Here is an 8,475-nt window from a genome sequence, read left to right as displayed (position 1 = left end):
CTAGGGTCCTCCATCCAAGGGATTTTCCAGGCAAGAGTACTGGAGTGGGGTGCCATTGCCTTCTCCAAAAGTGTTCATACTACTGCACAATTGTGCTCATCTCACACACTAGCAAAGTAATGCTCAAAATTCTCTATCGGGCTTCAACAGTACGTGAACCATGAACTTCCAGATGTTCAAGCTGGTTTTAGAAAAGGCAGAGGAACCAGAGATCAAATTGCCAACATCCACTGGATCATGGAAAAAGCAAGAGAGTTCCAGAAAAACATCTACTTTTGCTTTATTGACTATGCCAAAGCCTTTGTGTGGATGACAACAAACTGTGGAAAATTCTGAAGGAGCTGGGAATAGCAGCCCACCTGGCCTGCCTCCTGAGAAATCTGTATGCAGGTCAAGAAGCAACAGTTAGAACTAGACATGGAACAATAGACTGGTTTTAAATCAGGAAAGGAGTACCACAAGGCAGTATATTGTCACCCTGCTTATATATGTAGAGTACATCATGGGAAATGCCGGGCTGGATGAAGCACAAGCTGGAATCGTGATTGCCGGGAGAAATATCAATAACCTCAGACAAGCAGATGACACTACCCTTATCATGGAAAGTGAAGAAGAACTAAAGAGACTCTTGAGGAAAGTGAAAGAGGAGAGCGAAAAAGTTGGCTTAAAACTCAATATTCAGAAAACTAAGATCATGGCATCTGGTCCCATCACCTCACGGCAGTTAGATGGGGAAACAATGGAAACAGTGAGAGACTTTGTTTTTTGCGGCTCCAAAATCATTGCAGATCTTGACTGCAGCTGTGAAATTAAAAGACGCTTACTTCTTGGAAGAAATGCTATGACCAAACTAGACAGCATATTAAAAAGCAGAGGCATTACTTTGCCAACAAAGGTCCATCTAGTCAAGGCTATGGTTTTTCCAGTGGTCATGTATGGATGTGAGAGTTGGACTGTGAAGAAATCTGAGCACCGAAGTATTGATGCTTTTGAACTGTGGTGTTGGAGAAGACTCTTGAGAGTCCGTTGGACTGCAAGTAGATCCAACCAGTCCATTCTGAAGGAGATCAGTCCTGGGTGTTCATTGGAAGGACTGATGCTAAAGCTGAAACTCCAATACTTTGGCCATTTCATGTGAAGAGTTGACTCATTGGAAAAGACTCTGATGCTGGGAGGGATTGGGGGCAGGAGGAGAAGGGGACAACAGAGGATGGGATGGCTGGATGGCATCACCGACTCGATGGACATGAGTTTGAGTAAACTCCAGGAGTTGGTGATGGACAGGGAGGCCTGGATAATTCGATTCATGGGGTTGCAAAGAGTCAGCCATGATTGAGCGACTGAACTGAATTGAACTGAGGAAATTAAAATATAAGGACATTAGTGGACCCTTTTGTTGTTGTTGTTGTTGTTTTTAACCTTGAGAAATACCCACCTTACTGATAACTGTCATTGACCACACACAGCCTCACACTGCCCCTGCTAATCTATATCCAATGATGACCTTCTCCACAAGAGGATAGCAGCTCCCTCATCTGAGAATGCTTGCTGAGCACTGCTTAACTATGCTCTAAATTCACAATAACAGTTTTTACATAGGGAATTAACTTTTCCCTGTTGATTTGAACTCACAGTTTAATAGATCACTGAGACAATTAAAGACTACTTTGTGATACAGATTGCATAGAGTTGTTTGAGGTTTCTTAAAGGAAAGGCATAGTCTTCCACATTTCTTGCATGTATAAGAACATATTTGTTTCAAATATGAAAATACTTCCAACTAAGAAGAAATGGAAGGTGAAATTTTTTTCACTATTAACACAATTCTTAAGCTAAGTGGAGGAATACTTTGTTTAGAAAAGATGCTTGATATATGACTAGAAACTAATAGAACCATATCAATTACTATATATTATATATGTATGACTATTTACAAATGTGGTGGTGGTTTAGTTACTAAGTCATGTCTGCCTCTTAGATCCTCATTGATTGTAGCCTGCTAGGCTCCTCTATCCATGGGATTCTTCAGACAAGAATACTGGAGTGGGTTGCCATTTCCTTCTCCAGGGGATCTTCCTGACCCAGGAATTGAATGTAGGTCTTCTGTATTGCAGGCAGATTCTTAACCAATTGAGCTACAAGGGAAGCCCATGTACAAATGTAAATTCTATTAATATTTACTACAACTTGAATAAACCTCAAAGACATTAAGCTAAGTGAACTAAGATAATAATAGAGGGATAAATACTACATGATTCCCCTCATATGAACAATCTAAAATAAAAGCAGAAAGTGGAATGGTAGTTGTTAGGAGGTGATGGAAAGGGAAAACAATGAGGTATTTGTCAAAAGGTACAAAGTTTCATCTATACAAGATGACCAAGTCCTAGAAATCTAATGTACCATATAATGCCTATGATTAATACTACTATAATGTATTGTGTAAAACTTGCTAAAGGGTAGATCGTATGTTGGGTGTTATTGTAAAACAACAACAAAAAAAATGGAAGGTTACTGTTGGAGGTGATGGATGTTTATGGCATATATTGTAGTGATAGTCTCAAGGATTTATACTTATTTCCAAACTCATCAAATTGTATGTATTATGTATATATACAGATTTTTTTCAGTCATACCTCAGTAAAATGGTTTAAAAATGTAAATATTGTATGTGGATTTTGGCCTTTTATTAGGGACAATTAACACTGTACAACATGCAGTCCTGATTTCAACAAGAATTTATGTGCTAAGCTGATTATTATTTTTAAAATTTCAAATATATCTTTAAATTCTTAGATGCTTACATATAATTTTAGGTCACAAAACTCAGAAAATGCAAACACCTTGTCATTTTCTGACATTACTAGTGTATTTTTTGAAGAATGAGTCAGAATTCCTATCAAGAAGATCATAAAACACACATGATATTCTCGACAGTTCTTTTGCATTTCCAAAAATTTTAATTGTATGAAATTTCACTGGCTTTTGATCCTTAGCTACACAGAATTAATGATTGTGCTGTTTATGTATTTATTTCCATTTTTCAATTGGAATCTGTATAATTCCAATATTATAGATGTATAGTTATTTGCTTAGCAATGGAAAAGTGTGAAAAGAAAAAAAAAAAAAAAAAAAAAAAGACTTATTGCCAGATTTAAAAGATGAAAGGGCCTGGCAACTTAAACCACAATTCACACACAGGTAATTGTGCATAAAATTAAATTAATATAACCCGTGTTAATGTTAATAAACATTAACCTGCAATTAATTCAGAACAGAAGAAACTATAAATCTATGATGTTTGTTTGTCTGCCTAGCTGTCTATCCAGAGAATGACCAGAAATATTAACAGCATATTGAGAAATTTTTGGGTCAGGAAGATCCACTGGAGAAGGGATAGGCTACCCACTCCAGTATTCTTGGGCTTCCTTTGAGGCTCAGCTGGTAAAGAATCTGCCTGCAATGCGGGAGACCTGGGTTCCATCCCTGGGTTGGGAAGATCCCCTGTAAAAGGGAAAGGCTACCCACTCCAGTATTCTGGCCTGGAGAATTCCATGGGCTGTATAGTCAATGGGGTCGCAAAGAGACACGACTGAGAGTGACTTTTCACTTCACTTCACGTATGCATAGATATACTAATAATAGTAACTGTGCATCACTGTCAGTTTCTACTTCAGATATGACCACTAGCTAGGCTATTTCAGGGCTTCCCTGGTGACTCAGCTGGTAAAGAATCCACCTGCAATGCAGGGACCTAGGTTCAATCCCTGGGTTGGGAAGAGCCCTTGGAGAAGGGAACAGCTACCCACTCCAGTATTCTGGCCTGGAGAATTCCATGGGCTCTACAGTCCATGGGGTCACAAAGAGTTGGACATGACTGAGTGACTTTCATTTTCACTAGCCTATCTCGTAGCTTATATAAATACAAGTAAAAGGATAACAGAGAATACAAAATCTTCCCTAATGCCACACACATAAAATATTCAGTAAATTATATCCCACTTCTATAATTAATCCATAAAGCACCTAAAAATGATTATTATGTGAAAGGTGCCCAATACATATTTGCTAAAGTATTTCATTTAATCTACAGGCCACAATTTGATTGAAATATGCTTTGGAACTACAACAAATTTTCCTTCTTCCTCTCAAGACTGACTATAACTGGTCATGGATATGAGAGTAGAATAGAATCTAATATGGATCTATTGCAATAAAGTATGAGATAAATTTGTGAAATGGTTTTTGGCTGAATGCAAAGCTTTGATTTAAGAATGGATTTGATTGCTTTTCTTGAGAAATATAATGTTTATATTAATAAGCTTATTCATAATTTGAATGTAAGGCATTCAGATCCCTTTCAATACTGAAAACATTTAGAGAGAAGATTTATAAATGACAGATGTAAGAATTCATATCAAAGTGAAAATTATAATATTGCAAAAATATTTTATTGCTTACTTTAACTTAGCATGAGTTATATACTTGCTTTCATATTTGATATCTTATAACAATCCATTGCTAGTAAAAGCCAAGAATTTTCTTCCTTGGTAAATAGATTTAGCAGTCATGGGCTCATGAATTGATGGGCACTTTTCTCTAATGTTTTTACCGTACTGTGTAAATTCACAAGGGTTTCTCAGAAGTGTGAACTAAATTCATTACAATGTAAATTCATTACATCTGAATTTAAACATTAAATGCAATTCGATTTACTCTATGAAATTAGTTACCTCATTCTTATCTTCTTGTTTTAAAATCATTTTACAATCTATATTCTTATTTTTACTACTTTATTCATATTAAATGTTTTTATCTTTCCTATGTTTTTAAATAATGCAATTTTTACTTTTTCCTTGACATTTTATAATTAATTTGTGGGTTATAGTGACAAAATTGGGCCAAATTTAATACCTGGGGATATATTTTATAAAACACATCAATGTTAAAATTTAGGATATAATCCATCAGATGCATTTGATTTTTTAAAAATAAATGTATTCATTTTAATTGGAGGCTAATTACTTTACAATATTGTAGTGGTTTTGCCATACATTGACATGAATCAGCCACGGGTGTACATGTGTTCCCTATCCTGAACCTCCCTCCCACCTCCCTCCCCCTCCCATCCCTCTGGGTCATCCCAGGGCACCAGCTCCAAGCACCCTGTCCCTTGCATTGAACCTGGACTGGCGATCCATTTCATATATGATAATATATGTGTTTCAATGCCATTCTCCCAAATCATCCCAGCCTCGCCCTCTCCCACAGAGTCCAAAAGACTGTTTTATACATCTGTGTCTCTTTTGCTGTCTCTCATATAGGGTTATCATTACTATCTTTATAAATTCCATATATATGTGTTAGTATCCTGTATTGATGTTTTTCTTTCTGGCTTACTTTACTCTGTATAATAGGCTCCAGTTTCACCCACCTCATTAGAACTGATTCAAATGCATTCTTTTTAATGGCTGAGTAATATTCCATTGTGTGTATGTACCACGGTTTTCTCATACATTCTTCTGCTGATGGACATCTAGGTTGCTTCCATGCACTGTCTATTATAAACAGTGCTGCAATGAACATTGGGGCACACGTGTCTCTTTCAATTCTGGTTTCCTTGGTGTGTATGCCCAACAGTGGGATTGCTGGGTCATATGGCAGGTCTATTTCCAGTTTTTTAAGGAATCTCCATACTGTTCTCCATAGTGGCTGTACTAGTTTGCATTCCCACCAACAATGTAAGAGGGTTCCCTTTTCTTCACACCCTCTCTGGCATTTATTGTTCGAAGACTTTTGGATAGCAGCCATTCTGACTGGCATGAAAAGTGAAAGTGAAATCTCTCAGTCGTGTCTGACTCTTAGCGACTCCATGGACTATAGCCTACCAGGCTCCTCTGTCCATGGGATTCTCCAGGCAAGTGTACTGGAGTGGGTTGCCATTGCCTTCTCCAGGATAGGTGTTAGCTCTTCTCTAAATTTTTGGTAGAATTCAGCTGTGAAGCCATCTTGTCCTGGGCTTTTGTTTGCTAGAAGATTTCTGATTATAGTTTCAATTTCCATGCTTGTGATGGGTCTGTTAAGATTTTCTACTTCTCCCTGGTTCAGTTTTGGAAAGTTGTACTTTTCTAAGAATTTGTCCATTTCTTCCACATTGTCCATTTTATTGGCATATAGTTGCAGATAATAGTCTCTTATGATCCTTTGTATTTCTGTGTTGTCTGTTGTGATGTCTCCATTTTCATTTCTAATTTTGTTGATTTGATTCTTCTCCCTGTTTCTTGATGAGTCTGGCTAATGGTTTGTCAATTTTATTTGTCTTCTCAAAGAATCAGCTTTTAGCTTTGTTGATTTTTGCTATGGTCTCTTTTGTTTCTTTTGCATTTATTTCTGCCCTAATTTTTTAAGATTTCTTTCCTTCTATTAACCCTGGGGTTCTTCATTCCTTCCTTTTCTAGTTGCTTTAGGTGTAGAGTTAGGTTATTTATTTGACTTTTTTCTTGTTTCTTGAGGTAAGCCTGTATTGCTGTGAACCTTCCCCTTAGGACTGCTTTTACAGTGTCCCATAGGTTTTGGGTTGTTGTGTTTTCATTTTCATTCATTTCTATGCATATTTTTATTTCTTTTTTGATTTCTTATGTGATTTGTTGGTTATTCAGCAGCGCATTGCTCAGCCTCCATCTGTTGGAATTTTTAATAGTTTTTCTCCTGTAATTGACATCTAATCTTCCTGCATTGTGGTCAGAAAAGATGCTTGAAATGATTTCAATTTTTTTGAATTTACCAAGGCTAGATTTATGGCCCAGGATGTGATCTATCCTGGAGAAGGTTCCATGCACACTTGAGAAAAAGGTGAAATTCATTGTTTTGGGGTGAAATGTCCTATAGATATCAATTAGGTCTAACTGGTCTGTTTTATCATTTAAAGTTTTTGTTTCCTTGTTAATTTTCTGTTTAGTTGATCTATCCATAGGTGTAAGTAGGGTATTAAAGTCTCCCACTATTATTGTGTTATTGTTAATTTCCCCTTTCATACTTGTTAGCATTTGTCTTACATATTGCAGTGCTCCTATGTTGGGTACATATATATTTATAATTGTTGTATCTTCTTCTTGGATTGATCCTTTGATCATTATGTAGTGTCCTTTTGGGGTCTTTTCATAGCCTTTGTTTTAAAGTCTATTTTATCTGATATGAGTATTGCTACTCCTGCTTTCTTTTGGTCTGTATTTGTGTGGAATATCTTTTTCCAGCCCTTCACTTTCAGTCTGTATGTGTCCCCTGTTTTGAGGTGGGTCTCTTGTAAATAACATATATAGGGGTCTTGCTTTTGTATCCATTCAGCCAGTCTTTGTCTTTTGGTTGGGGCATTCAACCCATTTACATTTAAGGTAATTATTGATAACTATGATCCCATTGCCATTTACTTTGTTGTTTTGGGTTCAAGTTTATACACGCTTTCTGTGTTTCCTGTCTAGAGAAGCTCCTTTAGCATTTGTTGGAGAGCTGGTTTGATGGTGCTGAATTCTCTCAGCTTTTGCTTGTCTGTAAAGCTTTTGATTTCTCCTTCATATTTGAATGAGATCCTTGCTAAGTACAGTAATCTGGGTTGTAGATTTTTCTCTTTCATCACTTTAAGTATGTCCTGCCATTCCCTTCTGGCCTGAAGAGTTTCTATTGAAAGATCAGCTGTTATCCTTATGGGAATCCCCTTGTGTGTTATTTGTTGTTTTTCCTTTGCTGCTTTTAATATTTATTATTTGTGTTTGATCTTTGTTAATTTGATTAATATGTGTCTTGGGGTGTTTTGCCTTGGGTTTATCCTGTTTGGGACTCTTTGGGTTTCTTGGACTTGGGTTACTATTTCCTTCCTCATTTTAGGGAAGTTTTCAACTATTATCTCCTCAACTATTTTCTCATGGTTTTTTTTTTTTTGTCTTCTTCTTCTGGAACTCCTATGATTCGAATGTTGGGGTGTTTAATATTGTCCCAGAGGTCTCTGAGGTTATCTTCATTTCTTTTAATTCGTTTTTCTTTTTTCCTTTCTGATTCATTTATTTCTACCATTCTATCTTCTACCTGACTTATCCTATCTTCTGCCTCTGTTATTCTACTGTTGGTTCCCTCCAGAGTGTTTCTAATCTCATTTATTGCATTATTCATTACATATTGACTCTTTTTTATTTCTTCTAGGTCCTTGTTAAACATTTCTTGCATCTTCTCAATCCTTGTCTCCAGGCTATTTATCTGTAACTCCATTTTGTTTTCAAGATTTTGGATCATTTTCACTATCATTATTCTGAATTCTTTATCAGGTAGATTCCCTATCTCTTCCTCTTTTGTTTGGTTTGGTGGACATTTATCCTGTTCTTTACCTGCTGAGTATTTCTTTGCCTTTTCATCTTGTTTAGATTGCTGTGTTTGGGGTGGCTTTTCCGTATTCTGGCTGTTTGTGGTTCCTTTTTATTGTGGGGG

This window comes from Bubalus bubalis, chromosome 4 (assembly GCF_019923935.1).
Source record: "Bubalus bubalis isolate 160015118507 breed Murrah chromosome 4, NDDB_SH_1, whole genome shotgun sequence".
Classification (NCBI taxonomy): Eukaryota; Metazoa; Chordata; class Mammalia; order Artiodactyla; family Bovidae; genus Bubalus; species Bubalus bubalis.
Note: the sequence above shows the minus strand (reverse complement) of the source record.